The sequence below is a fragment of the Pseudopodoces humilis genome, chromosome 1 (genome assembly GCF_049639895.1).
Source record: "Pseudopodoces humilis isolate 2021_Gansu_Grassland_sample_001 chromosome 1, ASM4963989v1, whole genome shotgun sequence".
NCBI classification, from domain to species: Eukaryota; Metazoa; Chordata; class Aves; order Passeriformes; family Paridae; genus Pseudopodoces; species Pseudopodoces humilis.
In genome coordinates this window covers 48,967,135-48,987,551 of record NC_142200.1, presented here as the reverse complement: position 1 = coordinate 48,987,551, position 20,417 = coordinate 48,967,135, and the positions used below count along the sequence as shown (strand labels likewise).

General features: G+C 41.4%; 1 long non-coding RNA gene across 1 annotated transcript; it reads left to right on the top strand.

Moving 5' to 3' along the window:
* The first annotated feature begins 853 nt into the window (after window positions 1-853).
* LOC148185093 (uncharacterized) lies at window positions 854-20,167 on the top strand. Its single transcript, XR_015773365.1, has 3 exons — window positions 854-984; window positions 17,510-17,594; window positions 17,718-20,167. It is a non-coding gene; the product is annotated as an uncharacterized LOC148185093 (long non-coding RNA).
* Window positions 20,168-20,417: the final 250 nt, after the last annotated feature.

Below are 20,417 nucleotides of genomic sequence, written 5' to 3'. Positions count from 1 at the left end.
CCTGAGCTGTCACTGCTGACATTTCATGTGCTTCTTTTTCTCAGCTCTATTCTGATTTTTTCCTGTCATGCTTTCACTGTTGCTTTTTCAGTTGCAGCCCCAGTGCAGTGCTGCCCAATCTGCTTTCCATCACAGACACTGCTTTGGGAGAGGCCACCTGAGGTCCTAAAGCAGAATGCAGAGATATCCCTGGGGTACCAGTTAAATACAGGTGCAGACACAGCAGAGGAGTGCAGCCCCTGGCTACTCAGGCAACCTGAAGACATCATGCTACTTTACAGCTTGGTGGTACTCACTCTGAAAGATTTTAACTGCTCCTAACCCATAAGCTAAACATCTGGGCATGCTGCAGCCAGAGATTTGAAGTGCAACCTCTTTTTTATTAGAACAGCAAATCTCAGCAAATTGCTTTCTACTCCTCTCTGGAAAGTAAGACAAGCACATTTCAGAGCTCAAGGCTCGCACTTGTTTTCCCCACAGTGTTTTTAGCATCACAGTCTAGATTACTGCACTTACTGTGCTGCCCATTTCTCAATGCACACACATGCCTATGCTTGTTCACCCTTTGTGCACCATCTGGTAATCCCTGATACACTCCATCACTTTATCACCCAGGAAAGCAAAGAAGGAAAAGATAAAGAGCATAAATGTGCTCAATGGGCTTGTATTAATTAAGCATAGTCTAATTACATGATTTCATTGTTGCAACATTTCTATAATAAGTCTATACTGAATCATTCAGAATGTTTTCTTTAATAAGCACAATAGATCTATACCCACCTGTGAAGAAAGGCAAGCAGGTGTGCAGACCTACTTCAGGCAACAGGCTCCAGCTGGGATTACTCACCTCTCTGCCACCCACAGCTACAAGAGAGCAGGATGTGCCTCTGTTGGGAGGCTTGGTAGTCATTGTCTATCTTAACTGAATTGGTTCTTAAAGTTTAACTGAAGCAATCCAGGGGAAAAACTACAACCAGTGAAGAGGTACTGTGGCTGCCAGTAGTGTGCTCAGAACACTTGTGGTCTGGGGGGCTTTTTGTAGGGTTGGTTGTCTTTTTGAAAGGAGCTTCTCTCTTCCTGTGCCCTGGGCTGACTCCTCTCTTCTCCTAGTTACTTCCCTTATTTTCTTACCTTTTGTTAGGCTTTATGTCTTCTTAAAATGCTCCTTTTCTAAGTGAGTCATGAAGCAGAAGTTAAGAAAAATCTGATACTTGTGTGTCATAACTCTTGTTTTGTTTTGCTTCTATCCTATTTTATTTTTTTTTTACTTTTCTCTGCTGTTCTCATGCATTTGAATCCTAAAGCCTCTCAAGGATAAGTTCTTTGTGAGTTGTTGGAACAGTGAATTTCTATTAGAAGCGCTCAGGCATTGTTCTAACATGCAGAAGAAGTGAAAATGTTGTTTCACGTACTTGATGACTTATTACTGTTATCACTTGCACAACTAATGATTACTCAACGTGTGGTTAATTAAGGAACATTCAAAATTGTTTCCTCTTGTTGTGCTTGTAAAATATCAGAACTATGAATTTGTCTGAATTATTCCAGACCGTAGACAGCAGACATTACGCTGTCAGCTTAAGCAAGGAGGAAATTCTCAGATGGAGTTGTTATGCAGTAATCAAATAAAAAAAAAAAGTCCTAGAAGGGGAAATTGTCATTTAAATGATTTCTACTTATTCTGGAAATGCATAACTAGGGTATACAGCTTAGTGACTTATTGTGTCCTGTACCATGAGGTTTCCAAATCGTGGTGGAAAGCCTCACAGGAAACAGTGATGTTACAGAAAGCAGAATTTTTGTTTCTGTGTTACTTGCAATGATAGAAAAAATTGCGAAGAGCAAGATGCTTTAAAATGAAACCTCAATTTGATATATGCAAGATCCCATATTTAAAAAGAGGATTGGGAAGAAACAAAAGAGTCACATTGTGGTTTTGGTTTTGTTATATGCTGAAAAGAACCCAGATAGCATTGAATCTGACAACTGATATTTTCTCCAAGTTTTTCCTCACTCTGCCTTAACAAATACAGGATGCTTGCTCTTTGGAAAGTAAAACTCTAGATCAGCTGTTGTGAAGAGTTTGGTTGTTAGGGTGCTGTAGTGCTTTGTCACATGTTTGCCTTTCTAGTAATTTATGTAATGACTTGGCAGTAATACCGGCAGCAGAGTGGTGAGCCAGACCACTGGGACAATGTGTGGGCCCTCATCTCATGTGGGTGAGTGAGGAGAAAAGATATACCTGAGCAATGGGTAGGAAAGTAAGAGTGCACCCTTTTGCTGCTGCATCCTGCTATGGTGGCAGGTGTCTTGCAAGATGTGTTGGATATGTAATTAGAATGAGAGTTCTTTATACTTAAAATTGTGGAGGTGAATGCATCCTTTTCATAAAGTACCTATCGATTTTGGGCAGGATTTGCTACCAAACATCCTGATATATTTCTGTACAAACCTTCCTGTCTTCTGACTTATATTGCTACAATTGATCCCTGCTAATGGTATTCTGCTCCTGTACAAATAATGTGTTCTTGATGACTCTTTCTGGAAGTGCTAATCCGCTTTAATCGTAACAATCTCTGCACTGGAATTAAGAGTCACATTTAACAGAAGCAGAGGAAATCCTAGAAGTGGAACATTTTCTTCCCTGTGTAAAGCAATGTTTAACAGGCTGGGAGAGGGAACATTTACAGTGGCAAAGAAAAAAAATTACTCCCACCAAAATAGCATTATCTCTTAATTGTCTGTCACTGTCTTCTTCCCTGAATCTGGGAAAAAGGTCTATTTCAAAAAGGAAATGGCACAGTATGTCCTTTGAAGCTCTTGGTGGCAGTGAAGTGTCACAAATATTTCAGCTCAGAAACTGCAATTGGTTTCTGTACATCAGGTTGAGAGTGGAGTGTGAGGATGTGTAACGTGAATTGCCCTGTGCTGGCCAGAAGCTCCACCGTTATTCTTATGCATTATTTACACCAGCTGCCTTTAAATTTCACACTGGGGATTTGTCTGTGGATTGTTCAGTTTGTGTTTAGATAGATGGCTCAATAACTGAGGTAACCAAAAGCAAAGTATGTGTCACACTGAAATCCCTTCAGCTTTGCTGTATGCAGTTGCAACCCCTTGCCTCTCTGTACATCTTTTTGGATTAGTGTTCAAGCTGTTGAACAGTACCTGATATAATTCACAGAATGATCTCTTTTGAGTAGGAACACTACCTTTTTTCTCCTCCTTTCTCACCAGGGATGTAAATGACTAAATACCCCTGTTTTGATAAGGAAAAGTTAATACCATATAGGTCAGAATAAAGATGTGCTGTCAGCAAACACAAGGAAGTGCCAAGGTGCTTGTCCAAGCGTTTTTCCAACAGTCTAATGAGGTGAGAGATGAAAAGTGTAGGATTTGGGCTACAAACTGGCCATGGTTGCCTACCCTGCACTGCTGGCTGCAGCTTGGTAAATATTCCCATTTCTCATCTTCCTTGTCCTGATGGTTGCTGCTAATAGCTGCTGACAGATAATTAAAGCTGCTTGGTGTAATGCTGTCTGCAAGTGTTTGCAGAAGTGGAGTGGAAGGAAGTTTCACCTAGGGAGATTAGAGGGGAGGAGACATTTTATAAAGATAGATGAATTCAAAAGCAAATGTGTTTACAGAAAGCTTGTAAAATGCTGTTTTCAAAACAGTTAAATAGCATTTTGACCTGACTATGATTAAGATTTCCAGTTTATCTTTATTAGAGAAGGAGGCTTCCCCCCTCTTCCACCTCCAAGAGGGAAGTTTCCTGGTGCTGCCAAAAAAGATCCGTCAGTTGTGATTTATTTTTTGCATTTATCACTTTGCAGACTTTGTTCAAAAACATAATTATTACTTAAATTACCCAAACCAGATAATTAATTTCTTCTATTGGATAGTATTGTGGGACTCCTTTATTTTTAATGGGTTTCTGAGTCACTTCAGATGCTTCTGTGCTTTATTTGTTACTTGTAACTCAGGATTTACAGGTTGCTCCATGGCCTTTGGCAGTGCAGATGGTTTTCCTTCTGCGCATTACCATACTGCTGAACATACCTTTTCCTCTCTCCTGAAGGTTGGCATAAGGCAATAAATAATTACTGGCTCAATCACCATTCTTTACTAGTGTGGAAAAGCAAACTGTTTTGAGGATGTTGCCACAGTAGTCAGAGAGCCTATGTGATCTAAGTGCTGCAGTGGTGAGGATTGTGGGCCTGAGTCTTATGCCTTTCCAGGCACACCTAAATGTCTGTATATGGACTTAGTTGGGTTTGTTCATGTGTTATCCTATTAGTTCCTGCTGTTAGCTTCCAAGGGATCACTGTCTGCGCCCACAGGCTCTTTTCTGCATCCAGGTACCCTGCTGCTTCTACTTGCAGCTGACCAGGACAGTTGTAAACTTGCAAGGTACAATATGAGCAGTTAAACCCACAGTTAATCTTTGGTTTTCTTTTTATTTCCACTTACCTTTCCCCTTGTTTCTGTGACCTTCTATCCAGAGGGAAAGCAGCACTTTGTGTTTCTGTGTTCAGGTGAACTCTTTGCTAAATATTTCAGAGAAGCTTTAAAAGTTCCAGACTGCCAGTAGAGTTTACTCTCTTGGGGAGCTGGAGTGCTTGTTTTTTACACACATCTGGTGGGCAGCAAAGCACAGTTAAATCCTGCCCATTAAATTTGGTGTTATGGGGTGGTTTAGCAGAAGCTCATACAATAACAAGGGCTGCTGGCTTAATCAGGCCTCAGCTAGACTGAGCTGTTCTGTGGAAATACCTCATACTTTTCCTGGAAAAGCCTAAGAAAATCTGTGTGGCAATCAAGTCCTGGTCATCCCACATGGCTTTTGTCCTTAACAGAATACACAGCCTGGTCTGCCCTGTTGCATACTCCTCTGGGTAATCCTGCAGCAGAAGGAAATATGGTCTGGCATCTACCAGAGGGCTGGTGAAAGTGTAGAGGTGACAAAGATACCACAATTTACACACAATCCTCCATCCTGCCCTGAGGGGTGCAGAAAGCCAAGGGATATTTGTGGGAGACAGGCAGCACTGTCCAGTGTGCTGTGGGCAGTGGGGAGAGGCAGGCTCTGCTGATGCACAGCTCCACAGGAGTGGGAGCAGCTGCCTGACTGGCAGGCAAGATGCTGTCTCCATTGTCAGCATGATGCTGTTAACAAGGGAAATTATTTCTTTTATGTGTGGATGGAAGCAAACTGTGTTTCAGGAAAGTGCTTACATGGCCCCTGGCAGCTGGTGGTGTTGCTGCCTGCTCCAGAGACTGCAGTGACCCCAGAGCAAGCACCGCAGAGCCGAGCCCAGAAAGTTGTCTAGTGTGGGATTGTTTTGAGCAGAGCTGTGATATAGCAGGGCAAAGATTCATTCTGTGGTGACTCCTCTCCATGACCCCTCCCAAGTGCAAAGGGAAGGATTTGGCATTGCAGGGGTTTAGAGAATGAGACTTTCTGCACAGTCATGTCATGTCTTCAAACAAGGAATGGAAATGTTTAGAAAGACAACTTGGTGCATAAAGTTATTAAATGTTACTAAGAAATAGAAACAGAATGGGTTGAACTGTGCTTGTACATGTCTGTGTGTTTTGTTTTTCTAAATTAGAAGCACCTGATGTATTGACATTTCAATGATGTTCTGCTTGGGGCTTATTTTGAGGAATCATATCAATAGCAAGTCACACTAACAGATATTGCCAAGCATGCCAGTATTACAGCTTGTCTTAAGGTAAATGTTGGACCTGTATGTGGGGTCTAGAAATAGCCTGGCATGGTAAAAGGAATATTTGAGCCAAAGAGCTATGTTTTAACAGCCAGGGAAGATTCTCAACTGCTTCTCCTTTCCTAAATAACTGTGTCCCTCATAGTAATTGTTCCAATTCTGTTCCGTGAACTGTGACTATGTAGTTAATGAAAGTTGAAATGGGAGCTAGAGAATGAAGTACGGTTTTGAACACCCATAATAAGGTAGAATTAAATAGTGGGACCAGAAAGCAATATTCTTGCTCACAATGAGTAGCTTCCTCTTTCTGTGCTAGCTTTCTCATTAGAGAAAAAGGTACTATGGAGACTCAAGTTCCATTTAATATGAATTAATCTATCAATAGATAGGTCTGGGATTAAAAGCAGAATTAAGTTTTAATGGAGCATAAACACTTTAAAGGTTTTCCATTTTTTCAGATTTGTTCCTTTCCTGAAAAAAAGGAGATAAGTGCTTAATGCAAATGTGGGACTGGCTAACACACAGTGTGAGTGAGGGGAAGATGATTTAGGTGAGCGAGTGAATTTGCAAATAGAAGGAGCGGAGATGGATGACAAGAGAAGTTAAACAAATAGCACATAATTAATTCTCACAATTTTTCCTAAGGCTTTGTGACATGGCTGTCACTAACATTGTCAGAAGCTATAAATGAAATGGGATTGAAAAAATTTCCAGGCAGCAGTAATCTCACTGTGTTGGAAGAATGTTTTTCTAAGATGTGTGTCCCTGGCTATATGCAGCTCAAATATACATGAAAGAGGAGCTTAAAAAGCTTAAGTTGTTCTGTGTTGACATTCATCTTAGATGGCTGCTCTCACTCCAAATAGCGATATATAACCCATATGATTTTAAAAATTGTATTTATTTTTATGTGATTGCCCTCCAGGGTACTGTCTACAATTATAAAAATGCCATTGATACATCTGATGTATCAGTTTTACTGATATGTCATTGGGATTTTTTTTCCCTATTTGAAAGCATTTGTTTTCCTTGCTAATGCACCCAAGACTGACGGTGTCTACTGAGCAGAGATTGGCTTGTGTTGTTTTGTTTTGGTTTTTTTTTAATTTCTCCCCAGCCCCACTATATTTAGGTAATGCTCAGCTGGGAAGAAGCTGCTCAAATCCAGTAGGTTGCAGAGGGGGTGTGAGCAGAGCTGAAGTGCAGTAAAGAATAGAAAATAGCAGGGAATAGAAAGAAAGAATCAGGGCTTAGTAGAGGGCCAGAAAGGAGGAAAGGGTGAAAACTGAGGCTTGAATTTTTTTTTCCCGAAGAATGGTTAAGTAACTTCAGGAGGGAATAGATTGGTGATGGACCTTTCCCATATTAGATTAAGAAGATGAGGCAGGGAGTGTGGAGGGAGCTGTACAGGGATTAGTGTCTGCAAACCCAGAGCAGGGCAAAGGAATTGAAGATGGTGTTGTAAATCCAACAGCAGGCAGTTATTTAGAAGAACTTGTCAATGGAAACAATACATATGAAGATCCAGTCAGAAATGGACTTTATCATTGCACAGGCCTTTCAGGTTGTTCCAGCTGGACTTTTACTGAGGATTAACTAGCTCCCCTGACTGCAAATGCAGTTGGACATCTTCACATTGGACCTGGAGACTTTGTTAAATTTTCAAGCAAATAATATACTATTGTCAACCCCAGCTGGTTGTATTGGGTCCCTAGATCTCTGTGTTGGCTGTGTCTTGTTAGTGGTTTACTGGAAAAATATTTTTGTAGAGAAAATATGTCTCCTTTGGCAAAAGCTAAAAGAATAATATTAGGCTCTGGGCCCAGACCTGCTGAATGTCTGAAACTATTGGCTATTTGTCTGATAAATCAAGTCTGTCCAATACCTAGACATGCAATGGCCTGGGCTGTTCAGTAGATGTATTTTAGAAAGCAGTTTAAGAATGTGGTATTTGAGTAAATACAAAATGCTATTAGCCTAGGCTTTCATTACTCTATTTTGTTTGTAGAAGCCAATAATTAGACCATGGATTGTGGGATCTGAATTTGAAGTAAGATATAACATTTCTAGAAAAAGCTTTTTTGCAGATTCTTCATCAGCTAGTGCTAATTATAAGATGTAGCAAACTTAAATGTGTTTGCAAGAGGTGTCAAGTGGCTTCATGTGCTAAATGAGAATATGTATCAGCAGACAACTTGGATTTTTGATTAAAAAATATCTTGGCCACATCTGTACCTGCTTTTGGCTCAAGCACTTGAATCTGGAGGTGTGTTAAGAAAGCAGATTTTTCTAGACACAGCTTACCTGGGTGAGTAACACAACTACTAGGAGTGAGTTACTGTGATTTAGTCTAGTGGGAAATAGCTGACTGAGTTTTGTTTATTTTCTTTAATCTTGCTAATTGGAATTACTATAGAAAAACTTGTATTGCAACTCTTAATTTTCTTTCCTATGTTCTGGCTTAAATTACTTATACGAGATGTCTCCAGTCCATTTGCTTTAATTCTTGCTCAGAAATTCTCACAAACTTGCAAAGCAGAAGCCTTCTTCCAACAGAGATCAGTATCTGGAAGAGACAGCATAGTTAGGGGTGAAAATTCCAGTGGATGTGTTTTCAGGATGTTCAGTGTCTTCCTTTAACAGAAAAATAAATATTCAGTAAACTGCAAATGTTAGCAGGCACATCTGACTGGGATATGGGAGGTCAGCTGGTCAGCCACAGAAGAGTATGCAACAAATAAGCACTTGTATGATAAGAGTGTTTCCTCTCTCTGCTTTTCCTTCCGAAGTGTCAGGGACAGATGTCTGTCACAGCTATTGGCAGTGACACTGATGGCTTGACAAGGGCAGTTTCTAAATTTTGAGGTCAACAACAGGGTTTGAAATTCTATATCTGTTCTAATCTTTGTCCTAATACTTTCCATTTACCAAGTTTGTAATAAGCTGCAGAGTTTTTCTGGGGGTTAGTCAGAGGAAACTGCACAGGGGTCCCAAAACCTCCGTGACTGCAGGGAGGGGACAAAAAGAAGAATCAAAACTCCTGACCAGGTCAAGACCATTCAGGGAGCCAGGCTGCGGCCATTCAAAAATCACTAAAGGAATAATGAAAGGACCCATTCCATAGCAAGTGGGACAATTCTCAGTAGGAGCCCTTTGAGGATGGAAGAAAGATGCACCAAATGAAACCATCCTCTGATGAGACACTAACATCATAATCCTGGTTACAACAGTAAAAAAGATTAAACCGAAACTTTATCTAGATTCTGGGCCAGTTTCAGAGGTCATAAAAAGCAACTGAGGAAATAGCTAAATTGGAAGCCAAAGAACTTTTTAGCTTGACTTGCACAGAGTTTTCAATAACCATAATCATTAAACAGAAATCCCTCCTGGTTTAGGAAGGTGGGAAACTATATTTCATAAAAATGAAAGTCAGGCAAGAATTTTTTGATAATCCATGTATTTTCAGTGACAAATCAATGCTGAGAGTTGTAAAATGTCTGAATATATTTCTTGGGGAAGCTACAGAAGTGTAGTTTCCAGTAGCTAGAAGCAACTTCTAGCTGCTCGGGGATGTTAGAAGGAAGATGTATCCAAATTGCTGGTGACTCTATTCTTAGTGCATGTATTCTTGGTAAAAACTGATTTGCAACTCTCTCCTGATTATCACTTACCTAAAAAACTGAAATTTAAGCTGGAGGATAGAAGTGACTAAAACTTTCCCATATTCTCCTTTCCAAGGGATAGGAAGGGATGGAGGTAGGGACCATATGAACTGTTGGGCCCTAATCTGTTGGAGCATCCCCACTCTTGCTGTGTGTGACAGCAAAATATGACTTACCTGTGCAACAGAGCACATCACTAATATCTACCAGGTGACTTTTTTTTTTTTCCCCATCTCTTCCCTTAAGAACTTGGAGAAAATTTTTATTTTGTGGACAGCCATGATGCTTGTTGCTATTGGAAGGATGACAAATGTGATTTTGCTTTGGTGGAGCTGGGGCATGAGTATGTGGACTTGGGGTCAAGTTGGCAACAGTACTGAAAAATCTGTGATTTTTTCCTAAAGGTTATGGTATTGAGTTTAATAATTATTGAGTTTAATAATTGGATGTTCAAAAAAATGTTGGGCAAAAGCATGTTAGAGTCATTCTATGAAGACTTGTCAATCCTTGAAGGGTAGGAGATCAGGTTTACCAACACCCGGTCTTCTTAAATTTTGAATAAGAGGGCATCAGCTTCCCAAAGAGGGAGTCTACCTAGCATGACAAACTTCTTCCCCACCCCATATATTTAGTTGTTCTTGTCAGGGGGCTCTTTTGTGGGGTTCTTGCCAAGGACAATGTCCCAAGAGGCTGCTGAGGCTGGAATAGTGCCGTAAGCTGGCTTGCACTGGACTTCATCTTTGCTGTGGAAAGGCAGGCCAGTGCTCCAGCAGCAGGAGGGCCTAGAGGAGCTGCAGAAATTGAGGCAGACATAAACCTGGACACTGAGGCAATAAGATGTTCCAGTGTCAAAGATTCTTAAATTAGAAGTATCCTCTAACATTTGTTGGTTCAAGATAATCAGCTTCTGTTTTCTATCTGGTTTATAACCAGCTTTTTGTTATCATTGACTTAAGTGTTTCCTGACGCCTAGTCAGCCCTTGATGAAATGTGTGTCACTTGTGTCCCTTGATAGCTCCATGAGCTTTCCCAATCTTTGCCCTTGCTTGGGGATGTGCTGAGGGATACAGCTGGAAAAGAAAGTGGAGTCTTAGGCTGACTGCTGCCTACATCTGTTAGGAGAGCAAAACCTGGACTTGACAGTGGCCCTTCTCCAAAAGAGCAAGAAAAAATCCACAGCTCTAAAGGATAAAAATATCTTTAGGTCCCCAGTAGCTCCAGGAGAACAGTTGCTTCACAGCATGTTAGTCTGCTACGTACTCACTCATTTTCCCAAGAGTCTTGAATAGATTTTTTTTTTTACTGTTTTGAAGAACAGTGTGAGACAGGTAAATTTTTGTGGGCTTTTTCATTTTAAAGTTATGTAAATGTATGCTATGGGAAGACTTGTATGAAATGTTATTTATATACTTGGGAGACTGTTTGATGAGGTATTATTGTCATTTTCTCTGTGATTCTAGACACTCTGAAAAGGTCTTAATGTCACATGTTAAGCACAAATAGAGATGCAGCAGAACAGGGGAGTGATTCATAAGAATAGCACTGTGCTTTCCTGCTGCTGCTGCTCTGCTCATGATTTGTAGGAAAGCTATAGTGAAAAGCAAACCTGCAGCTTAAAAAGGCTTTTCAGGTCTTAAATTACAAAAACCTCTCTGTTGGCTTGGCTGACGGCTTCTGAGCTTTAAGCTGTCCAGTTTCCCTCAGATGACCTAACTTGTGGTACTTTCATTAGCCCTGTATAGTTTGGTCCCTGGAAAAGAAGCTTGCAGGCAGAGAGCAAGTGTGACTGTTCACAATGCTCACAATGTTCCCAAAATGGCAGGAAAGTTGGTGAAATGGCATATGCAGCTTGTATGAGAAGTAGAATTATGCTGGAGTGAGTGTGTCTGCTTAAAAAAAGCCCCAAACCATCATGCTCTTCAGTTAGAGGCTACAGTGCCCAATCCAGCCTTCATCCAGCTGGTTTTCCTGCCGGGGGAAAGTGCCACATGGAAGTTCTGGTGTGTGTCCACCCAGTGACACAGATTGGGTGAGCCTTTTCTGCTCCCGAGCGTGTGTGCCTGAAGCGAGCCTAGACCTCTCTGCAGGGTTATGGAGGCTGCAAGCCCCTGTCTCACAGCATGATACAGAGCTCAGGAGAAAGGAAGGGTTCTATTTTCTGCTGCCTCCAAAGCACCTGAAACTGTCCACTGCATGGTTTCTGGAGGAGGAAATATATAGCTTTATCTATATGTTCAGATGTTATGGTCACAAGAGACAATTCTGGTCATCTAGTGTTTGGGGCTTTCTTTACATTATGGACTTCAAGGGGTTATTTCCTACATTGGATTGAGTTATCTCTTTAAATATTTAATCTTTAAAGGCTCCAGCCTCTGCTGAGTCTACCACCTACCAGATAAGCTCTTTCAATGTCTAATTATCCTCACAGCTAAGAAAAGGCATCTTGTTTCAAGGTTGAATTTGTAGAGCTGTTTTTCTTTTGGTTTAGGGTTTGGTTTTTTTTCATGATTTATCTCTTCTTTCAGATTCTATTTTTTTCTGTAAATCCTTGCTGCTAGGTTAAAATAACATGAACAAATCTGAAATATGTAGGTATACTCATAACCTTTGTATTTAATTTTCAAAATTGTGTTGCTTATTAGAACAGGTTTTATTAAAAGAACAGCACAGCTGGGAGGGAGGGAATACTAAAGTCTAATTAGTAAGCTTGGCCTCACTGATTAAGCCCCGAACTTTTGGATTAACAACTTTCACCACTTTCTCTTGCTTTAGTTGCTCCTTGCACGTCTGTCTACAAAACCTTTATCAGTTCCTGACCAGGTCTTCCAATTCCTTGACTTTCACAGCCTGTGTCATATTTTGATTCAAATGCGTATCTCAACGCTCTTTGTAATGAGCGTTTGTTTAGCTGCAAGCCCTTTAGACATGACACGAACTTCTGCCCTTGGAGGATGCAGAACACCCGTACTGGGTCAGAACAGAGGTTCATTGTGTCCAACAGCCTCTTTCCAGGAATGTCTGAAACAGATGCTTCTGGGAAGAAGATTTTAAAAGAAAAAAACCACACTGATCTCCCTCTTGGCTGCTCCCCAAATTACCAATGCAAATCAGCATAGATGCCAGAGCAGGAAGGCCTTTAGAAAAATAGAATTTGGCAGTAATTTTTGCTTCTAGGTCAGGCATGAGGTTATTTCATGGGTGGACACATCCAGGTCCACACAATACTATCTAGTCTGGAATAATCTGCATGGTGATCAGTTTAGGCTTTGTGAAACTACAGTGTATGAACTGAAGAAGCTCAATAACAAAGGGCGTGAAAAATATTGTTTTGGGTCTTTTACTTTTGCAGCTCAAATAAGGCTGAGATAAGCACATAAACAAATTCCCTTTCATTTAAAAGGGGAAAAATACAAGGGAAAAATAGGGTACTTAGTAGTGCTGAAAGGGAATAGAAGAAAAGCAGGAGTAAAATGGAAATTTTGAGTCTTACATTTGCATGCTTTGTTGACTTCATTTGATTTCTAAATAGAGGAGGATGATGATGCAATCAAGGAAAAAAAATAAATTCCTGGCTACTGATTCCATATATAACTCTAACTGCAGACTTTTTTTAGACCTTGCAGCCATTTTGTTTCAAGCCTACCAATATAAAATGATTTCTCCAGCACGTATATCTGTGCAATCCCTTTCCTATAATTAGGAAGTTTCTCTTTGTAACGTGAACTGGACTTGCCACTCCACAGTATGGAGAAGGTGTAAAAGAGATATGATTTTTTGGGGGGGGAAAAAAAAATGCAGTTTTTTGCAAGCCTCCTGCCACTGTTGAAGAGCTGTGCAGATAAATTTGTATCCCAGGGCAATTTGGTTTCAAATGGGTCTACCACAGACATGCAGGTAGCAGGATTATTGAAAAAAGGGAAGGAGTAAGCTGTGAAAAGGGGGGAGGGGAAATAAAATGCAAATTGTCTTTACTGCTCTGTCTCTGTTCCAGAGGACTGAGTGGACACAGACAAAACCACAGAATGAGTGATGGCTATGCATGAAATTATTTGCAGTGCCCAGAATAAAGTCTGGAATCATCAGACTTAAAATCACTTTTATTTTGTTGTTGATTATGTAGGTCTGAGCTACAAACCCAAACTTTGTTCCTCAAGTCAAAGATTGACTTGAGAGTATTTGCTTTTCTCTGCTCTGATGATGGAGGGCAAAAAAGTCATGTAGCTGAGAGCCAGATGCCAACACTAGCAGGGGTCTGAAATGAGAATAAGAACAGCTTTTGCTGAGCAGAAGCCATAATGCTATACTGCAGCAGAACATAGTTTAGTGCTTCAGCAAACCCATATTTATAGAAACCATCAGCACACAGCTATGGTCACACGTCTGAAGGTTGCCTTTCACCCCCTTGTAAATATTTTTCAAACAAGACAGAAGGGTGGGAGATAGGAGAAAGCTCAGATGATGTTTAAATTTCTACAGCACTGGAATTTCAGTACCTGCTGCAGAGCAGCTAGCCTTTACCACCTAATCTGAAATACCAAAACTTGCTCTTCTGAAGCTCTTGCCAGTTTTCACACCCCCTTCCCACCTCCACAGCCTCACCACTACCGTCAGCATTTGCTATGCCATTTTGCTTCATTGCTCACTTGCTAAATATAAGTATGAGATTTTTCTTTCTCCTGAGAGCTCTGCTGTGCCACAAGCACTGAATTTTGACAAGTTCTCCACCCCAAACCACTGAAAGCTATGGATTGCCTACAGAGGGGCATAAGTCCATCTTAGGTGAAATATTGTCTCCAGCACTGAAGAATGCTCTTCAGTCTGCCTATTCATGGTGTCATCTGGCAGTGATGACCCCCCAAATCTGAACAGATCCAATCCTCTTCAGCTGATGAGGAAAATTTATAATCTGGGCTCGGGTATTTTTTGTTATCAGCCAGTTTGCTTTTGATGCAGACCTAAATTCCACTTAGTCTTTCAGTTTTGCTGGAGAAACCACTAGAGCAGTCAGTGTTGCTGTTGCTCTTTCTGTCCATCACCTCTCTGGGAAGCAGGAGATCTGGACCTGAGCCCCTTCTGTTCCAGGACTGACAACTCACAGCTTCAAGGTTTTGCCCCAGTTACTAGAGACCTGCTTGTGCAGGAAGGAAGGTGAGGAAAGAAAGGAAGGAAGATGAGCTACCAGCCTGAGCAAATGTCCCCTGAGTAAACAGAAGGACTATGACATCCAGGTGGAGTTTCTGTGAGGATGATAAGCTAGAGTACTATTGCCTTTCAAGGTCATTCTATGGACACAGAAGAAAAAAGGTGTTATTGAGAGCATGGACTTCAGCAGATCTCTGGTTCAGCCTTCTGCTCCAAGCAGAGTGATCAGATCAGATTACTATGGGATTTCTGGTCTTGAAAACCACAAGAAATATCCTGCAGCGCTTTCCTTGCCAATCTGAATCAGTGCACAGCTCTTTTCAGGGTGCAAAAGTCTCTCTTTGAATCCAGTCTGTGCCTCTCACTTGCCCCTATACCCAGTGTCTTCCCACTGTCCACTACTGTGCAGAGAATGCCTCCATTTACTGGGTAACCTCAAAGGTACTGAGGGTCTCCTGTTTAGATGCCCCTGGAGCTGTCTTGTCTTCAGGTTGACCGTGCCTTGGTCCTTCAACCTCTGCTCAGAGGGCAGATGTGTTAACCCTGACCAACCTAGCTCTCCTTTGCTGAACTCCTGTGTTGGGGGACCCAAAATCTGTGTTCAATATTCCAAACTCAATATAAAGAATGCTTATCTGAAAGGGGTCACCCCTCTCTTGGTCTGCTGACTGTGCTTCTGATACCAGCAGCCCAAGATTGCTGTGTAACCTCCTGTGCAGCCAGGGCATGCTGTTGGCTCACATTCAGCTGCTTGTCCTTCATGGCCTCTGAGGTCTTTCAGAAGATGAACTCCACAGGCAGTGACGTCCTGAAGGACTCTGGAGCACTCTTCAAAAGCCCTTATGTCTTCATTGCCCATATAGAGAATTGACTGACTTTCTCTCTGAAGGAAGCTTTATAAATCTGACGATGTTTACCCGGCCAGTCTTTGCTCAAGAACAAAGCACTGGGTCATCTGAAGATATTAATTTGGTGAAATGTGGGTTGCTCCTGATAGTAGCAGCTGTTGGTGTGGCATCAGATTACTTATGCACAGGAATGGCTGTAACCATGCACCTTCCTGCTTTCACCCCTGTCCATGGCTTGTACCCAACAATAAATGATTGGGGCAGCACCACTCCTCTTGCATCTGAGTGCAGCTCATGCTCTCTTTCTTCTGTTTTCCATTGGCTTTCAGTGTTATCTCCTTTGTTTTTCTCTTTTCTCTACCCCTTTTTTAGCTGTTTCTAGGTGTGCCTTTTTCTTAGGATGAACTGCATCCCTCAGAAAAACATGCTGTACTCTCATTCTGTAGACAGACAAATCACCTTCTCAATCTCTACTTGCAATTCTGAAATGCTGAGATTGGAGGTTATTGCCAGATTGTCAGGACAGATCAGCAGTGAGGGCTTATCCAAAGGTCACTGTTGGAAACTCAGGGTATTTCTTGAGAGTGGATCCAGTGTAGTCTGCAAAATTCTTGCTTCCTAGCAAATGCAGAGCCTGGTCTTGTAGCTCTAAGAATGACCTTACTGGCCTCTGTGGGACTGTTGTGTGACAGGGATTGCAGGATCAGATTCTCCAGTATGTTTGATAAATGATGCATGTCCATGGGGAAATTGATTTGTTTAGCCATTCATGAATGCACGCATTTTGAAAAAGCAGAATTTTGCTTACAGTTTCCAAAGTAAAAGAGCAGATTTCCTGTCTACTTCTAAAAATGTAACATTGTCTTAATGTCAAGATGACAATCTGAAACAACTCATATAATAGTATCTAATTTACAGTGCAGAATCATTATCTTCCATCATCACAGTTAGCTACAAATAATGAAGTAAAGCTGTACAGCACTTAAACAGAGGGATATGTTCACAATAATGCACAAAGTAAATTGCTGAGACCACATTCACAGTTAGTGGTCTGTTTTCCCTCTGCCTCCTCCCCCACCTTTAATTTCAAGCATGAAGCAGGATGGGCTACAGTAGTGAGGAAAATGCAGTTTTCTCTTCTTTCTCTGTTCACCTTCAGAGGGGAGGAGAGAAGTCTGCACCGCTTCTCTCATAACCAAGTATCACAGAGCCAGGACAGGAGGTCACTGCATTCCATAGCCTGCAAAAGGTGTGCAAAGAACAGCAAGGAGGGGACTAATTTATTGGCCTTGATTTAAGACATCTGTGAACAACAGTGCTGGAAAGTTGATTGTCTTCCTACTGCAGGCTTCTGTAAACAAGGTAAAAAGCTGTCAAATCTGCATTAGGGTTACAGTGTAAGTGGCACTCAGCTAACTGCAGAGTGGTTTGGCTTCCAGGCTAGGAGAAGTTACCCAGCTGTCATGGTTTAACCCCAGATGTCCATCAAGTACCACACAGCTGCTTGCTCACTGCCTCCCTCCCTGGTGAAGAGGAGAATCAGAAACTAAAGATGATCCTTGTGCAATGAGATAAATTTAACAATAGAAGCAAACAAAAAAAAAAAAAAACAACAAAACAACAACAAACCAAAACCACAAACAAAAAACCCCCAAAAATCACAACACAACCCCAAAAAAACCCAGAAAACAAAACACCAAATAAAAAAACCCCCAAAAAACCCAAAAGCAACAAAACAAAAATAAATCTAAAACTATGATGAAAAAAGAGGAATAAAATCCAAGAGGAACAAGTGATGTGCAATACCATTTTTCAGCACCCACTGACCAATGCCCAGCCTGTCCCTGGGCAGCTCTCTGTGGCTCCCAGTGAGTTTTTCCCAGTGTACCTATTGAGAATGACATTCCATGGTATGGAATATCCCTTTCTTCAGTTCAGGTCACCTGTTTTGGCTGTGCCTCCCTCCTGGTGTTGTGGCAGAGCCTGGGCAACAGAAAATACCTTAGTTCAGAGGAAGCTCTACCTGGCAACAATTAAAACATCAGTTGTGTTTTCAACATTGTCATACTAAGTCGATAACATAGCAGTGTGCCAGATATATGAAAGAAAATTTCTTCTATTTCAGGTGAAACAAAAACACCAACTTGTCAGCATTGTCCTTCATATAGATGAAAAGCTGGTACCTGAGCCAAGGATTCAGAAATAACCAAGTGAGTGCTACTGCAGCTGTGTGCTCTGTGGGATGCAGCTGGAGTCTGTCTGTGCCTCCACATGGGTTGGCACCCTGCCTCCCACCTTCAGAATCTGGCTTAGGTGTTGCCCTTCCCTTACAGCAGAAGCTGCTTCTGTCTGTGAGAATAGTCTGTTGCACTAGCAGAAACAAGTTCTGGACAGCCGAAGATCAGAAAACAGGCATCTACTAAAAAGAAAACTTCAGTTTAAAAAAGAAGAACCAAATCCTTTCTTGTTCATCCTAAAAAAACTAGAGTTCAAACTGAAAACCTCTGGGGCTGAGCACCCAAACACCTGCATGTAAAGTACAGCCAGAGTATTTGCCTAGTCCAAAGGATCTACAAAACTCTCTTCAGGTACCTTATACCCCTGTCATTTGCTTCAAATCCTAATCTGTCACAGGAACAAAGCCAGAAGAGGGATCAAGAGCGTACCAAAGCCCTACTCCTCACAAGTACAGACGGTTAGTGGTGTGTGGGAAGAGTGTACCTCGAGTATGAGCGAGCAAGATGTGCCTCATGCTGACTTGAAGTCATGAACACTGCCAATGTATACACTGTTGTCCTGATGGACCTTGGCTTTGTCAGCATCTAGGGCTTTTGAAGGGCAGCAATCCCTGTCCTGTTTGAGAAGGTTAACACACCTCAAGGGAATAAGCATACTTTTGTGGTCCCCAGAGGGGAGCAGTCTGGCCCAGCTGCACTTCCAGAACAGAGGCCTGCAAAGAGGTCAAGTCAGGTCTCCCTCTTTCTCTAGGACATCAGGAATGAAAGACAGGCTTAAGGTTTTTTGTGAGGGAAGACAAATTGCCTCAGACATGAATTTCTCAAATGTCATTTGGAAGTTTAAGTCCTTTTGCTTATTGAATCTCTCCCAAAGCATGCACAGAGATGCTAGGGTTTATTAATATAGCTTATGAAAGATGTTGCACTAATTACTTAGTTCCACATGATGTGTTAGGAGATATGGGATTAATAAATGTAGTTTGTTATTAAAAAATAAAAAAAACTTTTGGGGAGGTAAGATATGCACTGCAATATGCTTGCTTATCAAGCCCTTGGTCTTTCAATCTTTAAAGCATATCAGCATTTCCAGATGAATAAACTGTTTGTGAAGTATTTGTTGTGCCCAGCTTGAGATGGATGACAGAAAATACGACTGCCAGATATTCAACTTCCTCAAAGTTTAAGCAAAACCCCAAACAAATCCAGATATTTAAACACATGTACAATTCATTAGGTTAGTCTTGCATAAACAGTTTTTCTTAGCATGCTGCCCAGAGGTGTAAAGGTGTCTCCTAATTAAATTGAGTTAGACTATATTAGACTCCTCATTGTACACAGAAACATTAGGAGTTCCAAAAATCCTCTTTCCTGACCATCTTTGCTCAGAGTGCTTGGTAACTCCTGAGTATTGTGTGCTGATGGGTTTGGTTGGGTTTTGTGCTTTAGTTTGGTTTTGGTTTGGTTGCCAGGTTGTCTTTTGGAGTTTTTTTTTTTATGGCTCAATGAATTTGAGGTTGTCAATCTTCAAGTAAGTAAAAATCTGGAGGTTTACAAAGGACTCACAATTGAAGTAATGAGATTGTTTTAACAAGGCTCTTGCTTTGAGCTGGTTGTGTAATGAAGGGTTAATGTTTTCTAAACAGATTCCTGAATCTATTTTGAAGATGGATGTGCTAGATTCTCTCATTATGTACACCTGTGCTATGTACTTCTCTGATAGATGGGGCTTATATATTTGGACAGTTTTCTGCCATTAATTTCTAATTAGATACTTGTCAACAGTGTGAATTGGTATTGCTTTTGTTCAGCAACCCTGTGATTGCTCTGTCCGCCCTAATTAATGAATAACTTCCTTATAAGTAGATTAATAGAGGTAGTCCCATTACCTGAAGTTATTTTGGTCACTCTGTTATAGTACACCTCATTAGAGAATTGTAAAATGAAGCAGCATTTCAACTAGCTATTACCAAGTACTTGATTCTTTTTGTTCTGTCAGCTCTTGTTTTAACTGGGCTTTTTGGTGGATCTTTTTGAGAAGGCCCTGACTTCTGCCCACAGTTCTTGTGTGCAGCCTAGCTTTGTGTAAAATGTCATTGTGCTTAAAAGAAGCAAACTTCTTGCTGTATTGCTAGAGAAAGCCATAATGGAACATTCTCCATGTCCTGCTTAATGCAAAGACAGAGGTTTATCAATTAAAAAAAAAAAAAAAAAGTCAGTGGCAGACACTGTGAGGTGTCTGTAACAGAACCTGTTACGTTTGCTCAGCCCAAATGCTGAATGACTGTAAAGACTAAGAGCATAATATGAACTGGAAGACTGTAAGCAGCATTCACACAAGAAAGTCATAAATCATGGCAGACAATTTGCCACGTTCTGTGTGTTTTAGCCTGGTACTGCAAAAACACTTATGGAGAGCCAGTAGTGTTGTGTCCCATTGCCCTGCAGTACAAGAGAGACACAGACACACCTGAAGGATAGGGTGCCATTTAGAGGGACATGGATAAGCTCAAGAAGTGGGTCCATGGCAATCTCATGTCTTCTTAGATGACCCACTGCAAGGAAAACACATGACATCAATGCAGGCTGGAGAATTAGGAGATTGAGAGCAGGCATGCTGAGGAGGGCTTGGGGGTGCTGGACACGACCCAGCCATGTGTGTTCACTGCCCAGAAAGCCAAACGTGTCCTGGGCTGCAGCAAAAGCAGCGTGGGCAGCAGAGTGAGGGAGGGGATATTGCTCCTCTCTTCTGCTCTTGTGAGACCCCACCTGGAATACTGCATCCAGCTGTGGGGTCCC